Source organism: Myzus persicae, unplaced genomic scaffold (genome assembly GCF_001856785.1).
Source record: "Myzus persicae strain clone G006 unplaced genomic scaffold, MPER_G0061.0, whole genome shotgun sequence".
NCBI classification, from domain to species: Eukaryota; Metazoa; Arthropoda; class Insecta; order Hemiptera; family Aphididae; genus Myzus; species Myzus persicae.
In genome coordinates, this window is record NW_019100902.1 from 163,397 (window position 1) to 183,691 (window position 20,295).

Sequence of the window (20,295 nt, forward strand, 5' to 3'; positions counted from 1 at the left end):
GAGGTCGAAATTGCTTGCGTGCCAAAAGTTTGCGTGCTTAATTAAAACGGGGCGATATCTTGCCGGACCTACCTAAACCTAAATTTTGTTTGCATAAACTTAAGCTTTAATCTTTTGTAGTGAACAGTTATTTATGTTTGTACACGCTTACACTCGCTCACTAAACATATTATACTGTGTGGTCGGGTCGTGCGTGTGCTAAATGTATTGCTGTCTGCAGTTGATATAATAAAGTAATACACGAGTAACCCACCTAACTCTGTAAAGCGTACGTGTTGTACGATGTTACCATAATAACAATGATGATAATAATCATGTTTGTAAAGTCGAGATGATCGATTATTATTTTTTGACAGGTTGACGACTAATTAGTAATTATAAATCAATATTTGTCGAGTTAAATGTTAAAAAATGAACCTCACACTGTTGTAGATGATGTATTCTTATATTTTATAGAATAAAATTTGATATATTTTCTATATTTTTTATAAAATACATATAATATATATTATTTATATATATATATATATATATATATATATATATATATATATGTATATGTATTTTAGTATTGACGAATAAAAAAATTAAGTTAAAACTGGGAACGCATTAACTGAAAAAATGTCAAAGTACAAAATAATTCTACGTTTTAAAATATTGTAAATTAATTATTATTTTTCAAACACATAGGAATACCTATGTATAAATATATATTTTTTTCATTTATCTTTTGAGTGATTAATAAACTTAACGACGGATAAAATTAATTTTGTCTTAAGGTTTTTTTTAAGACTGATATAAAAAAAGTGCCTAATTAATTAATTAATTAATATTTTTTTATTTCCATTATTAAAACTTTTAACGATAAAAAGAACATTTTTTATTGACAATAATTGTGTTAAGTTTTGTGTGACACCTACTATTTCTTAATGCACCTACGTTTATTGAAAGATTAAATTAAGTAGCAAAAAAAAGAAAATAATTTATGTTTTAAGTTTTTTTTTTTTTAATAAGCTTATAATCATGACGAATGAATAAAGAAAAAAGCTGTAATTTATTATTCCGTAAATCTAATTAATCATCAATAATAATATTTAAATTAAAAATAGTAAGTATTTGTTTAAGGTTTATTGCCAGACTTGAATCAATTACATATTGTATGGTTTTTTTTAAGGAAAGATATTTGTTTTACCGTCTGTTAATATAATACGTACATGGATTTTGTGATAATATTTTTGTTATGCATTTCAATAATAATAGTTTATATTATTTAATAGTACGGCCCAATTGTGGTCACACGGCGTTTTGAATAGGCATTTCGGGTACACCACTGTCGTTGGTCAATTTTTTTTGATGTCTCATCTTCTATTCATTACCTATAATACTATTGGTCTGTTCGAATCTTAAAATCGAATTCGGTTTGAGCTAGCTAAACGTATATTATACAATTTAGGTATAGTTCTAGCTAATGTATAGACTATAGAATATACTATTATTATTATGTTATAGTTTAAAGTAACGACTGATGCAGGAGGTCTTGAACTGTTTTAGCGGCCCGCTATCACATTTAAAATATAGCATGTATCTTTTCTACTTCGATAAAATTGAAACGACTATAATCTATCGCTTTCAAAAAAAAAAAAAATGGGAATTATGCAATAAGATAAATTAAATTAATTCAGTTGAACTTTCAACTTTATATTCAAAATATATTGGCACGGGGACATATTTTTCAAGACAACGCATTAAGAATAATGTCTCTTTTTGGTAGTACTTACACTTGTGAGCATATTTTTTCACGAATGAAAATTGTCAATTCGAAAACTAGAACTCGGTTAACTGAAAGTCTCCTAGAAAACTCGATGAGGATTGCACCGTATCAGCTCCAACCAAATATACAAAAATAATGTCATTTATTAGACTAAAAATTATATAAATAATTTGCAATTCAAAATTGAAATATGTTAATTTATATATGTCTTAATAATAAGAATAATTTGTAATTTAAAATTTAAAATTTCATCATAAACATTTTTATAATAAAACTGAATTTCTGTATATAAATGAAATACATGTTTTTCTTCAAATGTGGAAGATTTGAAGAAAACAACATGTAGCTCTCTGCATAAAAAGGTTGAATACCCTTTGACTAATGACTGCGTTGTTATTTTAGGTAATCGATAACGAAGTAATAATATAATTATCAATGGTTTTAATTTTTGCAGTATTATTGGTACTTAATTTCTCCTTGTTTATTAAAATATGTATGACATTTTTACAACCAGTCGAGTGTAAGCACAATGAATAAATGTGATGTAGAATGTTGGATTAATCTGTAAAACGAGGGGAGAAGGGAATTGGTGCCCCTAAGAATTCTTAATTTAATTTTAATACGATTTCTAAAAAAAAAAATGGTATTTGTAAAAATTGGTGTTATGGATATCTATAATCATTGCAGATCTCTCAGAATACGACTGTTAAATTATTTTTATAATATCACTCATAAATCATAATCTCTCATTAGAAAAATAATTATCCACACTTAGTACTGTTATTATAAGCTGAAGTTGTTGTAAATAATTAGATAAAATATTGTTTATACACTTGTAGGTAAATAGTTCAAAGCCGTTTTGGCCGCGGCTCTTTCGTCGCCTGCACCGAGACCACAGCGATTTCCACGATTATGGTTGAACTTTTGCCACCTTTATAAGTACAGTCGTATCAGAAGATTTAGATCTAACCTACTGACCACTGGACGCCCGCATGTGACCGTGACGTAGCAACTCTTCTGATCTGCCAAATTGCTCTGTACAGCTTGGAAATACCTCTGTAACTATACAGCACCCAGAGAATTTACAAAATGTAAGTTTTTCATTTTTCCGTTTACATGTGCTGAAGGGAGAGGGGGGTGTCCTGATTGTGTCATCGATACCCTTGGACCTGACTTCAACTTAACTGCCGTAAAAGTTAAGACGGATCAGTAAGGAAGTATAATATTATGGAGGGTTATTCGGTATGAAAAAATCATTTTATTTTTAATACTCGATATGTTGGCGTAAATGGAAATGAAATGTAACTAGAATCTGTATATCACAACACGAATAAAAAAAAAATCAACCACAAAGTAGGTACGTAATGTGAACGATTACAAAATGTGCATGTATATTAAGAATACACACACACACTCAAATTAACATGATTTGTTTGTAATCGTAAGACGGAATAATAAGTAATTTTATACAAAATTCACCTATATACCACGCGGAGACAACATTAGTTTCTGCCATGAAAACGATTAGCGAGGAGAGAAATGGCCCACCCGAGAGTAGAGCGTATAATGCTATTTATTTTAAGTTTTAGAGGCAAAGAGCAAACGATGCATTTGTTTTTGACCTGCACACCGAAAACACTTAAAAAATAAACGCGATTGTATGGTATACACACTGCGGCGAATGTATATGAAACAAATCTCTGACGCAATCGTTTACGCATTTAGCTCTAATGAATTATTCAAGTGATTTATGCGCGATGTGTAGTTTATAATATTCATTTACGTGTCCGCAGTCTTATCCTAATATTTTGATTTTATCTACAAGCTGATGGAATGTCCATACGTCACTACGTCAGTCTTTTATTTTAAAAAGAAGGATTGAAAAGTTTTTTAATACAACCATACACACGGTATACCATCCTATATTATACAGGGTGATTAATAAAAAATGCTCATTGCTCATCCCCTTTTCATTTTTAATAATTCGGTTATTCAAAATCTGATTTTTGAATTTTAAACTTAAATATTGTATTCTCAAATTCTTAAGATTTTTTTACGACCTACTTGTATTCTGTATATAAATACAAATTTTTAGCAGATAATTTTTCTGAAAATGTTGATCAAAATCAAAATTTGAACTAGTATATTTTGAATTATTTAACTTAAATTATCTAACCTATGATAATGGCTTAGGCAAATACGGAAACTATGATGACTTGACGACTTGAAATTCAAAAATGTAATCCAAATCAATTTTAAACTAAATGGATTAATATACTTATTACTTAACTTGAAAACTGGAATCAATAAATTAGTCCCTAATTATTCACTTAAATTTGTTTTTTGTATATAGCTTAAAAATTGCCAAGACAACTCAAGATTGGGGGTTTTTTTTGATTGAGTTTAATTCATTTGATTGATTAAGATCAAAATTCGTTTGCATGCAAATACATTTTAACGAAACCTTCGTCTAATTTGTGGAGTTCTAATGGTTTGTGCTACTGAATACTGATACAAGCAGCAGTTAATTTAGTAAATATATGTTTAATAAACTTTTGTAAGTCTAACTTTATCTACTTAGTTCAATAAACAAACGGGTTTAAACATAAATAATTGATTTTTATTGAAATGTTAATTCTTTTTTGTTTGATAATTATTTACATAATCTAATTTAATAATTCTCTTCCTGTGACGTTTGCCGTTCGTAGAAAAATTATTCGAAATTTTAAATCCTTTCCAGAACTATATATCAACATTCAACTGATAGTTTTACTGACGGAAAATTAACTGTGTTTCTACAAGACATAATTTATTAAAAACTGCAAACTCACATAAAAGGATAATACCATTTTAATAGTAACAACAGGTATTCGGAAAACTTAATTCGTAAAGTTTTATCTTAGCAAGTTTTCAATTATTGTTTAATTAAAAAAAATACAGAATACGAAAAATTATGAGCAACCCTAGAATTATAATGTTGATGTTCCTTTTTGATCTAAATATAATGTTGCACATGCACATGCAATTTTGTCAAATTACCCATCAGTATAATTGAAGACTGTTTGTTGGTCACATTCACCGTATATAAGTATATAAGGCACTGCTAAATATATCTAAAAATAAAAATCGAAAATTTAACCACGATATAATACATATACAAAAGTGGGCCACGGGAATATGGCCAAAAGTATATAGACATAACCTCTTTTTTTTGCCCTATTCCAGTGGCTCACCCTGTATTATAATAACGCTGTACAAAATATTACCATGAAACGAATAACGAATTTGATGAAGCTTAGTTATTGGGCACAGTAGGTAGGTACGTAATGTATATTAAATAGTAGAAAAAAATTCAACACGATCAACATTCCGCGGTTATAAATTTGATATACAGCCGGATTTCCGAAGAAATATCAAGTTTATGCTAACGTCACAAAATTTAATAAACTCCGTTTTATAATTTAAATAAATGTGTTGTTTAATTTTCGTTTTAGAGTTTTTGTTCGGGTTTCCACCGGAGATTCGATTAAAAAGCGTAGGGTTACGGTCTGGAATGTCACCGGATTAACAAGATATATACCTACGCAGGACATATTTTGCGAGTCTTGTCATTAAAATGGCTAGCTACGTTAAATTATTATCTAAATATTTGGTTTTTTTCCGTAACCACTATGGTTACTTACTGCAGGCATAGTCGTTCTTGTTGTGTCGATGTTTCTCGGTAATTTTCGTAAAATATTAGATAATATTGACATTTGACACACGATTTCGTATCTATTTTGACGACGAACAATATATTGTCTCTAGGATATTTACTTACAACCATGATTTACCACTAATTTACTACTATCTTAAACCGTGCTTACAACCATCATACTATATTATAGGTTATAATATAAATTATATTTGTTCAGATGACGATGACGGTAATAATAAAGTGCAGTAATCCATCACGACCCGTTCTTGGTCTATAACGCGTATACCTATATGTGGTAATAGTGAATCAGCCAAGTTGATATATTATATTTGGCCTACCGAAAATTATATAATAATTTCATTCGTCCTGACGTAGCGTTTGTAATTAATAATTATATATAGGTAACTTTGAAAAATTCAGGCAAAAAAAATGGCGGGTAGGTACCCAAAACAAATAATAATAATACATTTATTATAATTACATATTATACTACTTAAAGTTAATTTTTGTTGTTGTTATTATTATAATGATTTATAACAATTTTAAATTTTACATTTATAATAACATTTTCAAAATATTTAGTCGAATTTTAAACAATTTATATGCGTAATCTAGATAGATAGGTACAGTGAAAAAACTGGCAGGTACACAAAACAATAATCCACTTATTATTGCAATGTTATTGTATTTCCGCTCAGACGTATCATATATAATGACATTACACATTCTGTAATTGTAACTTTATATTGGCTTTGATTTTAATTTAATCATCTGCAGGGACTGGAATCAAAACTTATAAGAAGTTGAACTTAAATTCATAAAATCATTTTTCCCGAGCGTTTGAAGTTAGAATTTTGACGAACTTCGTCATAATCACTAAAATTTGCAAATATTTTGCAATTAAAAATTCATAACATTTTTAATATTCATACCAAAAGTTTGAACATTTAATAAAAGGTTTCATGTAGGTACGTTTTCCTTTCTAGGAATTACAAAAAAAAGGAGGCTGAGTATTGTTCTACAAATATCTTTTACGATCGTCGTTAAAATTTCGATGGGCTTGGACATTTCCAATTTTAAATATTTTAGTTTTTTTTTTTCAAATGTAATTCATAAAGTATAATCGTGCCTTGAAACTCGACACATTTCACTGTTACTTAAATTATCATTTTCTATACTTAAACAATTATTAAAAATGTAATCTAAATTAAAATTATTTAAAGCCGTAATATTGATAGCTTCAGACAAAAAAAACAGTGAGTTCTCAAAACAATAATACACTAATAATTATTATATTTATCTTTGCCGCATTGGTGTAAATAAGGTATGGGCTTGCAGGGATTTGTTCTCCCCTAATTTCTGCCAAATCCTTCCAAATTCAAATATTATTACATATAGTACTCAGTATAGTTTATCATAGAAAATATAATGGGTGGTCCGGGGAGAAGGGGCTATAGTACCCTAAACAAAAGTTACACTTCGCCGCAGACGCGTATCAATGACTTTATATTCGTTGTTACTGTAAATAAACATTTGCTTTAATTTGAATATTATGTAATCTCAATACGTGAAACCTCCCGTAACAGACATCTTTTTCAAAATCTAGAATTAATTCATTTAATAATTCGTTTTCGTTCGTACATTTAAGTGCTCTATGACACTTTTCACTCAAATGTATACAATAGTCAATAAGTACATCATGTATGTGTTGAAAACCATTTCCTCGGTATACTTACTGCAGTTTACGTTTTATTTCCAAATAAATAAAAAAATAAAATAAAAATAAAACAACTGAAATTCATGTTATAATTTATATTTTCTTTACTATGTATAAATTGAAAATGTTATAAAAATAACTAATTATTAAATCGACGTTGAGTTGTTGACCTATTCTTATTTTAATATTTTATACATAAAATTGTGATTATGTGAATAAAAATATTATGAATACATTAAATATACATACCTAATCTACATTTCCCTGTTTAAGATCTCGTAATAATGTAAACTTCGACCCCCCAGCCACCACAATAATTGTTATAGAATAGAATCTACGCGGAATCAATAGAATCTTGTCTTCAATAACCATGGCGGAAGATACATCGATGTGATATTTCATTATACCGTTCAAGTCGTACAGTTTGACCGTAAAAATCGAATTCAATATTATATTATATTGTATATACTCAATGCTACAATAAAATATATTATATACCTACCTACCAGCTCAACACACGGTTTTCGAACGTAATTTTTCGATTTTTCGGAGACAGGTCACCGCGTGGACTTGTGTACTTTATAGTGTCACTATCTTGAAAGGAGAGGGGGGGGTCTGACAAATAATAACCACGGCGAATACCCACGAGGCGCGCCCCGAGAACTAATCTCGAAGCGTTGTCGGGCACATTTTTTTGTGGTCGCTTAAGATACCCGGAGTGCGAGGTAGGTACTCGAAAATCAATTTTCTCGCTGTTGAAATAATTTTTACAAGTTTACAATCCCGTCGCGGGGACACAACGGCGCCGGTATACCACGGAGTTTTGTCGTCCCACACAGTTAATATGATTAACAATAATAACCTCTTGCACGATATCCATTTCGAGGACGGGGAAAACTTACGCTGTACTTGAGATTCGCACACCCCCATATGAGTATGTGCAACTGTACCTGATAAAAAACAAATCATATATCCATTTATATACGTATTTCACGTTTACGTTGATATTAAAAAGATAATAATAATTGTATTGTATCCTACAATTTCAGAGTTTTTTTTTGCGAATACTTAGATTGTATTTACTATTATACTATTATACTTACCTATAGTATTTTCTAAGCTTCGATTTCTACGCATACATTGTTTCTCACTTGTCCAAAGTTACCAGTATGTCTAGTATTCAAAGATCAAACTGTTGGCCTGCTGGCTGCTGCAGAGCAGGTATTCCATGTATAAAAGGAACTGCCAATATGCTGAGTCCAGTGGTGCAGCCAGAATTATGAAAGGATCTAAGTATTTTACAGTTTGCGTACATCAATAATAAATTTACGACGGGAAAATGCAACGGAGGGGGGGGGAGTTAAATACTCAAAACCCTCACGGTTGCGCCATTGACTAGGATTTTATGGGTCCGTGGCATATACTATTTGAAATAAATGTTTCATTTGTGTATTTTTTTTTATTTTTATGTCGTCGATTTAGATTCTGATTATTTGGCTTAGGTCCGCGTAATTGATCATCCTAGGCTCACCTATCTTTACTTAATTGTCTGAGCCTCTGCCTGGATGACTTCGGGTCGAACAGTTTGAGATCAATTAATTATACAAGAATATCCTTAAAACTACAAGTTAAATAAATGGAAAAATTGTAGTTTGTTTTTATTTTATGAATTTCCTCATCTCCAACAATGATTTAGGATGGTAGCTAGTAGATTTTACAATACATACCCATAAAATGTTTGCATTAATTTTCAAAAGTTTCATACAGAACTTTCTTACATGCAGATTAGTGTGAATGTGTTTACTACTTCACGTACATACGTCATGACGTCCTTGTGATGTTTTTCCTTTTTTTCTTTTGTCATGTTCAGCCGGTGTACTGTCACAAACAATATGAAATGGTGTTAATTTAGGGTAGTAGAACTTTCTACCATTTAAAAACTTCCTCCCTCTTCCAAAATGACCCCTGAAATATGGCCCTATTATTCAGTATAATATTATGTTTACCGAGTGATTTATTCAGTGTTAGATTTTCATTATTTCAAAACAATTTTGAAAATATATTTTTGATGTGATTTTTAACAGTTAAATATTAAAATTGTTCTAAAATAATTAAATTATTTGGTATATTTTTTTACCATTGTCATTTTGTAAATGTTTTACTTTTTCTAATGACATGTATTTTTAATTCATTATTTCAAAGCACAAATATTGATTTTTGAACTAGAAGTTGATGTATTATAACTTATAAGTAAGTACTTTTATAAAGTTTAAATAATTAGATGGGAGTATTGGAGTGGTAGGTACCCTGGAAAATGTTGGTCTTCTACAGTTCTACTTCACTCATCTAAACTTTAAATACTTATAAGTTATAACTTATTACTAATAAACTACTTGTCCGAAATTTAGTTTTTATGTATAACTATCGAAAGACTTCTAATAGTATTCTTATGAAATTTAAAATGAATGTTATTGCAATATTTAAGAGTTAAAAATTAAATAATATAACGATAATGAAAGCAACATTTTTTTTTCTTAAACCGTTGTTTCGTAAATACTTAAGATTATGTAAAAAATTTATTTTTAAAAACTTAAGTGTTTTAAGAAATAATAATTATTATCTTTAAGTTAATGCTTAAAGTTTGCAACGTTCCTGGGGATGCAAGTCTCAAGGAATCTATCGATATAATTTTTTATTGAAAACAATGGGGCAGTTTTTGAGTCTATTAACTTTGGGGGAACCATCGCAATATCGGGTTTTAAGTTTTGTTTGATTTTTTGTGTTTAAATAAAAATAATTTCTATTAGGGTACTTTGCCATGTTTGGTGATAGATGAGACATCCAAAATAGTTTAGTTATATGTGACATTAAAAAGTAATGTAAGTGAATAAAAAAACATTAGTGATAAAATATTATCTGTTACCAATGGTAACCCAACGTTGCCCAAGCCAAAGATTTGTTAAAAAAATAAAATGTTTTATATGCCATATTTCTAATTATTATAATATTAATTTAATAATATGTAACTAATGGCAACCCTTTAAATCAACGAAGTTCGTACATAGATAATATATTATAACTTATACATAGGTATACGCTTAATACAGATAACAATGTAGATTTAGGTAGTTACCTATCCTAAATTAATAGAACTATTATAGAAGCTTTATTTATTGACAATGATTTGAAGTTACATTGTTGGCCATTTTGAAAGAAAAAGCCATAAACATAATATAGTTGACTGTTTTTGCAGTTTTATTATCAGCATAATGTGTTAACTATAAAATTGTGGTTTTGCAGTATGACCATTATGTTTGTTATTGAAAACAAAAATTATTTATTCAATTTGATTTTTAATTATTTAATTGTTGGCGTTTTTCGATAACTGGACGGTTCACCCAACATTTATTTTATTTTACTATTAGAACGATGATTCATGCTCGGTAGAAAATTGTGATCTTCTTAGTATATTATTTAATTTAAAACTGTGGCCAATCATCGAGTTTTTTTTTAACAGAGATTTTATTTATAGATACATTTTGACTGTACGAGTGGAGATTTATCGGAAAGATAAGATTGTCGACGTTTTTCAATAAACAGAGGATTAGGTAAAATATATTATAGTAGTTATTACCAGTGGTTTGCATGGTGCAAAACCAATGTTTATTGTCATTTATCTTTGTTTTTAGAAGAGTAACAGTTCGTACTTCGTTTGTATGCATTATGTAAAATATGTAGTGCATTGTGTATGCATAATAATAATAATATGTTGTCTGCAAAGCTCCGACTCAGGCCAAGTGACCCCGGGCGAGTGTTGTTTATTCATGGGACTGTCGATAAGACACACGAGTAAATTAAAACAAAACACTATAAGAATATTAGTTCTCTTATACAGGTCCATCTTGTGATTTGACCCTCACCGCGATTCCGAGTGTAATATTACTTATACCGCGGTACAAAGTATAGTGATTTCGATCGGAATGGTATAACGGGTATCGAGTTAAATCCGGTTGTATTCATTCGAGTAAGTAAACAAGTATACACGAATTGGAATTTGCATCGACAGAATAATAGATATCTAAAAACAAAAAAAAAAATGTTTCTCGAATGCCAATAACATTCATGAGTTCATGATTACTTTTCATCGCTTCTATACGATACGAGTCATAAGTAAATCTATATTTAAATGTAGGTATATATAAAATATAATAATAATTGTGCGTTTGTTATAGTTCTCGGAAAGTAGGAAATATTGGTTAGGTTTGGTTGGTGCTCCCGTATGGTTTTTGAGTTGAGACCTGCGTCCGATTATGTGGTAAATTTTGTATTCGTAGGCTTTCCATTAAAGTTACAGAAAAACGTCACTGGTTCCCTCAGTACCATAAATGTCAAATGATCTTCCAATAGTTTTTAAAATCTTAGCCCACCAAAACGAATCATATAATATATTTGTTTATTAAACTTAAGCCACTCTAAATTGTGAGTGTCTATACTAGTGGCGTCCCGTGATAAACATTTCTTCTGAATTGTGGTGCCTACATGTTTTTGTTGAGTATACATGTAGGTACTAGTATTGAAAATATAAAATATAAAAATAAATATTATATATCATGGAATTTAATTTTCCCTTCTATTATCACCCAGACCGTCAGTAGCATAAATTATTACTACAGCTAGGTAGGTTAAAAATGTTCTTTTGCAGTTTTTATTTTAAATTTTTGTCACATAGTTTTTAAATTAATATTATGACACTGCAGGTAAAAACTTTTTTGATATTTTTTATTATAAAATTGTAACTGTCATTATTAAACAGTCAACGGTAGTATAATAATGTGATGGCCACATCTTAAAATGGTAAATATTAACCGGACCACCACTTGAATATAAAATTAAAAAAATTCTAATACAATCTAAAAAAACCCGTTCTACAATTAGGATTAGATCTTTATCTGTACTTATATTTGTTATGAAACTGGTATGCGTAGTCACAATTTTACTTTTGACACCTACTTTATGTGATTTATTGTATTATTTTAATTATTTAATGTGACATTATTTTATTTTTAAACTGCCCCCTGAGCCCACTTAAATGTGGCCCCTGGTCTTATAGGTCTTGGAGATCTTAGATCTTTACATTAAAAAAAAAATCTGCCAATTTTTTGTGGCGATTTAGATACATTATTTTCTTTAGATCTGTATACTATATTATAGTTTCCTAATTTTGTTTTTATAACATCATAAGAATGGGATTTCAATAAAGCATATAATAGTGGGAGTTATGCAAGGATAGGGGGGATAAGGGGAGGAGTCACATGTGTTGAAAGATGAGGTTTTCAGCGCGTTTTATGCGTTGTAATACTCGCACTGAACTGATTGTTCCGTTGTCATTGTCCAGCATGTTTTATTAGCTGAGAATCGAACGTGGCTTTTATGCGCTTTGTTGTGTCTACTTAATACCATTCACCACGGCTGACAACTAATCAACCCTATCCACGGCGTGGTCGAACAGAACAGTGGTAGTATCAGTGGTTCTCTAGGACTTATATTCTATCGATGGTACGCACTATATTATATTGTTTGATTCGCGTAACTTTTATTACATTTGTCACGTGAAAAATGGATATTTGCCCTCAATAATAACGTGACGAAACGGAATGTCGTTCCCGGAAACCAATTACGTACAAAATAGTTATTCTCTTTAAACGCATTAGAGGTTCTATACACTTATACTTTTAGGTTCTTATTATAATGATGGTGTAGAAAAAAAAATATTTTAGTGGTAATAATACTTAAAATTCTATCACCGTTATAATATCATATGTTAGTTGCCAGTTGGTTATATGACCGAGCAGCAGTGGGTACTAAAAAAACTGTTAAATAAGCTCATGCAGCACGTATGCACTCAAAATATGATTTGAAAATACTAAAACACCTGCTCAAAATTTTATCTTTTAACACAAAATTAAAAAATACAGAATAATCAAAAAAATGTTTTGAAATAAGTCTTTACTTTTATTCAAAATATATAAATATTAAAAAATACGATTCATATGAGAAAATAATACAGTTTTTCAATCTTAAATCTAGTTATTTTCTATTTTGATATTAATCAACTATTAAAATACCTATGCTAAAATATGTAAAATAGAATCTCGTATACGCTTTATATATTATATGCCTTGTACCAAGTATAAAACGAATATTGATCGAACGTACAATTCCTTCAAGTAAAAAAAGAACAACAAGGAAATCTATTCAATTCCCAGCCCCGGAGATTATATATTCTGACATTGAAATACATTATTATTATAATTTAATATATTATTTTTGAAATAATTTATTATGTATTTAAGTAGGTAAAGAAAATACTTTAGTTTTTGCAACGGACTGCAGATCTTGGTGTCCCAAGATATATTTTTTATTCATAGTACGTAAAGTAAACAATTTACAGAATATCATACACTGGAAACTCCCTATCGTTGTGACTATATAATACGTGTATAACATAGTTGCTATAGTTTGGTTACCTATTTGTTAGCTGATAAAATGTGTGATATTATATTCATATTAATATATGTTCGCATAAAAATACAAAATAATATATGTATAATACTACTAGCTTTATTATCAGATTTCGTCTAGGTTAAAATTAACCCGTAATTTTATCGTTTTCCGATTGGCTTCAGCTGAAATATGAAATACAAATACAATAATTACAATGATTAATTTTATGATTTTCGGCTCCTTAATTTGTTTTGGTCTTATTTTTTTAATGTAAATACAAGAACACGTAGACGGACTCGTCGAATGCGCTTAAAAGCCGACATAAATCCCATATCGTGAAGATAGGCATTTTGTCTTTGTGTGTGTTTACATAAAAAAATATATGCTGTATTGAGAAATCAAATCATTAAATATGTTGTCATTGTAATTGTGTTCATAAGTACCTATTTGATTTTAAGGTTTGGTTGAAAAACATTTATATTTGTAAATAAACGTACAATATGATACAATAATATGATAGTTATATACTCGTAATGTCTGACTAATGGCACCAGTTTAAATAAACAAAAAAAATATTCGATTTTTGAGGACCAAAACTATCTTCATGTGTGATTCACCTTATAGCATAACCTATAGAGGTCGAAGAAAATAAGCTATAAACACCCTCCGAGTCTCCGAGGAGTCTATTGATATAACTTTTATTGAAAACAGTCCAATAGTTTTTGATTCTATAGGGAGAAATAAAAAAGAAAAAACGTACTTTTTTATACACACACACACACACATATATATTTACTGTACGATGAAAATTTAAACCACCAATATTGTATCGAACGTCTTGAGCTTGACCATAGTATACCTATCGTTACTTTGAATGTTTTTGAGCCGTGTCTGTAAAAATGGATGGTTTAAAAATATGACGTGTAATTAAAATATATTGCGTAATCGATGATAAATAGGGAGCAGTGTATTTTTTAGACTCTGAGCGGACCGTGGTAATGATGTGTTATTATTATTATTTTTTGAAATCTGAAATCTTAACATCGGTTATCTATCAGAAAAAATGCTCTGATTATCAACTTTGTTGAAGGTTTCTGGTAGCGAATTGGATTTAGTTGGTACTTTTGGGAGGTTAAAATTGAAAATACTCATAACTTTTAAAATAAACGATGAAAAAAAATATGAACGTCAGAATTATTAATATAATTATTAAAAAGTTAGACCGTTTTCGCTTGGACCGTCGTTTGGTTTTATTTAGTTATTTTTTTTATATAATTTGTGTATACAATATTTTTACCCGGTCAATAAGCATCAAGGTCCCTTATAAAAGTTGTTAATACTTGCCTTAAAAACAACTGAGCGTAAATCCACATTTAGTGTTAAAATATGAAATTTTGTTTATTTATATAATTATTTACGGACATTGCTCCCTATTACAGTATGTAGTTTTAAAGCTGAACATATAGGTGAGAGACAAAAAGAAAAAATAATATAATAATAGAAAATAAGTCAAATAAAAATACACGTATACATATTATGCTTGGTAATAAAACGTGTCATGAAATAATAATACTTAGTGGGTAATATAACCATATAGGCTGACAGAATCAGTTAATTCTTCCTTCAAAATTGTTTTTCGTGTGCAATGAATAAGGTACCTATATCATCATTGGACTCAAAGTCAACACAATAAAAATAATAATACACATAATTACTGCAGTGACTTATTCAATGACGGAAGTATACTCGACATCTACTGTAACGTAAGTACGTAGTAGACTGCGGTATAACCTACTTGCTTCTTTAAAAAAAAAAATTAAACTAAATGTTGTCAAAAACGCATACACTTATTTTAATAATATCTCCTGTGTCATTTTTATAGAGTCGCCTCTCGGTAGTTTCGCGGAGATCTGTGTCCGACGGTTCGGGCTTAAAGACGCTTCTGCAGCAGGCTTTGCGATGACTCGGACATAATATCGGCACTTTATTCTATCCCCCCCCCCCCTTGGCCACATCAGTATAGTTTAGGCATAAAATGCTGTTATAGACAGCACGAATATGCTGGTTCGGTGTCAGATGAACTCCCACATGTACCCACAGAAAAACTGCTGCGGTGGGGCCATTTCCTCGCCGCCGAATAAAGATAATAGTAATAATAGTAATAATAATATTTTATTTATATTAAACCGCCTGGCGCAGGTACGGTGTAAAAATGTCCTGGTCCTCTTTATCTCGTTGTTTTTCGCGATGTCGATCCCGAGGGGAAGTATTAACCGTTGTATATTATTAAATTATATTCTTATATACAGATATAACCATTCTTATTCGGAACACGAATTTTCCCGGTATAGGTCGTGCACTGTATTCTATTATTATGCAATCACCGCAGCTGCTACAGCAGTATATTAGGTACTCGGCCTTCGGCGTAATCGAGTGGGCTACGGGGGCTTAGCCCTCCCATACAGACATATTAAGCCCCCCTCCCTCTATACGTTTTTACTTTTTAGCACGTTCAATGGAATTTTCACATATTTTTAACACATTCGTTTGGGTGGTTTTGACCAAAAATACAAGTCTAAAGTTACGTACAAATGTACACAATTATTAAAAAAACTATTTTATTTTCTGTGACCAATGGCAACCACCTCATACAAACAGAAAAATGTTCGTTTTTCGTGAGCCGAAAAATCCCTATGTAAGTCCCTCTTTAAAATGGAAAATTTAAAATTTTTGCTTCGAGCTGCTCATCCTCGGGTATAGGATACCGATAATGATATTTTATGGACTTTTGCATCCGTTTGGAACATAAGAGTTACTGCAGTTATATCTAGTATGACGTATTAGGTACCTATGCTTATTTTATTGTTCATATTATGTTTGAGATTTATTTTTGACTATGAAGAGGGGAAGCTTTTACACTATAGTTTATTTTCAACTTTGATCTTACAGCCTTACGGGACTACCTGTGACTATAAATAACTCTATAGCGACGCTCATAATGGGGACACTGTTCATCCACTTCTTATTTTAAACTTTGGTTTTCCAGGAATCTATCCTTACTTCATACTTGTAACTATTCTATATACTATTAGTTACGCTAATGCACATCACACGCATTCATCATTCGGTTTGTGTGGCCTGTACGTCGACATTTATAATACTACGCTCAATCGACGTATTAATAATATAATATTTTAGGTAATGTTTTGTTGTTGTTCTGCGATCAACGCGATGTATAACCATCAGATGGACTTAGTCGATTCGACTGTCCTAAGTTTTGATGAAATTATTGTTTATTTGACAGCCCGAAGCTAGAATACACTTCTGCGCGTCTTCTGACATAGATAATATAAATACTAACAACGAATCGTATCGAGGCTGAGATTATCGAATATTTTCTGAACATCATCATTAAATTGGCAGAGACAACCGTATTATTTGAAAATTTAACAAATAAAAACAACATCTCAAAAATCATTATTCAACTTTTTGTTTTTAACGTTTATGACGTCTTTATGACATTACCTACGCAAAGTTTTCATCTAATTATTTTCCCAATAACTTTTTGAGTTAATCACGCATATACAATATACACTCCAATTTGTTGTTCTATGATTTTAAATCCAAAAAGCGATGATGGTTGTCATTAGATTTTGATTTAACTAATACATCACGAATCACGACGGTTCTTCTTTAAAAGTAATCACTGAAGAATAGGTCTTACTTGCTTAAATTATAACAACAGTTCTTTTTACTATAGGTATACACTTTTAATGTAATCATGTTTTTGTGATAAATATTTATATGAAGTTGACTAAATTTAAAAGTGAACAGTAAAGAGTCCACTGAATAATATTTTATAGGCACCTTATTCGGAACAATAATTTACACTACCAATTACTAAACTTTTGAATTTCAAATTATAAAAAGCAATTGAAACGTATTACACTATTTAAATTGTAAAATTACTGTTTTTATTTTTAGAAATTACGAAGAAAATGTGAAATTATCGAAATCAATTTTTTAACGAATAACTATTTGAGCTTTAAATACTTTGAAAACTTTATTTAATCACAATGTCATAATATATATTTTACAGGGTGATTTACCAAGCATGATCACTTTAATTTTTTTTACTTCTTATGATTGTATTAAAATTTGGATTTTTCTAATTTTTCAATTTACTTAAAGATCTTCTTTCAAATTTTTCAAATTTTCTTATTACTTAAAGAGTGTCCTGTGTCGGTACGATGTAAACATCTGTGTTTCAAATGAAGCCTTCTTTATAGTAAATTATTCAGTGAGTATTTTTTTTTAAACTATTAGTTTATCAGTTGTTAAAATGTTTATTCTAAAGATAATAGTTTGGACCATTTGTACAATTTTTTTCGAATTATTTATATGGATGGATTAATATTAATCACTAAAATGTTCAAATGTACATATCTCTATAAGATCATTTCTAACCCATTTATCATGTACCTACTTATTATCCTTAGTACTTACTACCTACACAAAGTTAATTAACTCAAAATCTACTTGAATTTTGGTTCCGATACGTTAACATTTTCAGAAAAATTTTCTCTAAACAATTACTGTAGAATAAGGGAGCCTCTCTCCCTGTTCTCATTTTAAAAACAGAATTTTATATCTTCACAGTACATTTTTTAAGTAGAACTAAAAAAATTCGAGACTTTAAAAATATGGTCTTTAAGTTTTAAGACTTAAGTATAATATTCAAACATTATCAAAGAAGTATGTTTGATGAATCACTTCGTATAAAATTCTTAAGTATAAATATTTGATGTTATCATGTTTCTGCTGTTAAAACCACCGCAATTGACAAAATATATAATTTGAGTGACACATCACGTATCGTACGATATACATAAAATCACTCAAATATTGATTTAAATATCAAGTTACATTGATGTGTCAACACTCAACATGTTTAATTCTTGAACAATTTGTGAAGGTAGTTTTTTTCCATTTCCTCGGGCTCTGTTGGTATTCCTATGTTATATCCTATTATATTATATTATTTCCCCTCAAACGCCGTTATAACATGTTAATTATCCTTATCGACGGTTGTGATTTACAATTACTGTTCATAATAATAGGTGACGTTGACGCAATATTATCCATGAATGTAATTAATTAATTAATTAATTGTTGTCATAACATTTTCATCCCTGGTGACATGTATCTGTTTGGTCGAAAAATCAATAATACGACGGAGGAATTTCGGGAAAGCTAAATATTTGATAAATTCTTGTCATTCTATCACATATTTCATAAAAATTTTGGGGACTATCTACCGGTTTTCTCTTGTCCATAGGACATATATATTCTTCCCTTAAAAAGAGACAACATTATAAATTGTATAATTATCACACTGCACATATTATTATTAAAGTTTTTAAGTTGTAATATTAATTTTAGCTTATTAATGTTATTAGAATAAATATTTAAGTAAATATAATATACATTTTTTTAATGTGATACTAACAAATGGAGCATTTCGCAATATTATTATACATTATTTGTCATATAAAATTTAAACTTCAGCAAAACCAAGTACATATATCTTTCTCTCAAGACAAATGAACCCAACCTCATATAAACGAGCTAAAAATTCATAAAAAATTTATTTTAATAATAATGAAGTATAATTATACAATAATACCATAAGAACATAAATGTATGTTGTACAGGTACAATAATATCATCGTCTATTTAAAATATTTTAATAAAACATTTTTTTTAAAGTTATACTGTTGAGGACGTCGTTTTTTTACCAACAATTGCTAGTATAGAATATAACAACTACTCGCGGTATTGTCTTTAAATTTAAAAGCAATGATAAATCATGGCATATATAAAATGCTTTTCGAACCGAGTTGGTTTACTACGATGTTATAAATACTATTACGGATCTACCTATCTATATGTTTATAGCGACTCTTCTAAAATAACAAGTGCACATAAAATCAGTTAACGAGAAAACATTTTAACATTTATTGAGCATATTTTTTTTGTTATATCTATTATTATATTCTATGGGTTCCATGACTTGACATTGTTATTTGATATAATAGTTATTTTGTATTAAAATTCGTGCAATCAATCGTCGCGTTGCTCAAAATTTAAACTTTTTAGAAATTATGGTACCTATTAAGCTGAATGTTGAGATCAAATTGTACAGTTTGATTATTTATTATATAAAAGTTATCAAATTAGTTGGTCAAATATTGTCCAAAGTTGAAAAAAAATTATTTTTCTAATAACTATCCCTATAGCGTTGATAAATCAAATAATTTTTAAATATATAATGGAAAAATAAAATTATTAAAATAGATATTGTAAAAATGTGACGGTCGTTAAATTTCAACTTTTTATTAGTTTGTGTTTTTCTGGATTACTGAAGGGGAAATTAAAAAAAAAAAATGACAATATGCCAATGTGCCATCTGTGACCAATTTCCAATCTATATACATTATACATAGGTAGCGATGTACATTAAAGGTATTGTGAGTCGACCGGAGCTGTATGATTGGATACCTATTCATCTGCTAAAAAGGGTTTGGAAATAAAAATATATAAACT

General features: G+C 29.4%; 1 protein-coding gene across 6 annotated transcripts in view; it reads left to right on the forward strand.

The window, feature by feature from the left end:
* LOC111026679 overlaps nucleotides 1-20,295 on the forward strand; it is a 205,473-nt gene that overhangs the window by 14,197 nt on the left and 170,981 nt on the right. For 2 of the 6 annotated variants that reach the window (XM_022304798.1, XM_022304802.1), the window contains exon 2: nucleotides 2,611-2,862. The exons of 2 other annotated variants lie outside the window; for them this stretch is intronic. The gene's annotated coding sequence lies outside the window, so the exon portion shown is untranslated. Of the gene's footprint in view, nucleotides 1-2,610; nucleotides 2,863-10,717; nucleotides 10,794-20,295 lie in introns of all 6 variants that reach the window. 2 more of the 6 variants (XM_022304799.1, XM_022304801.1) reach the window with 2 other exon arrangements.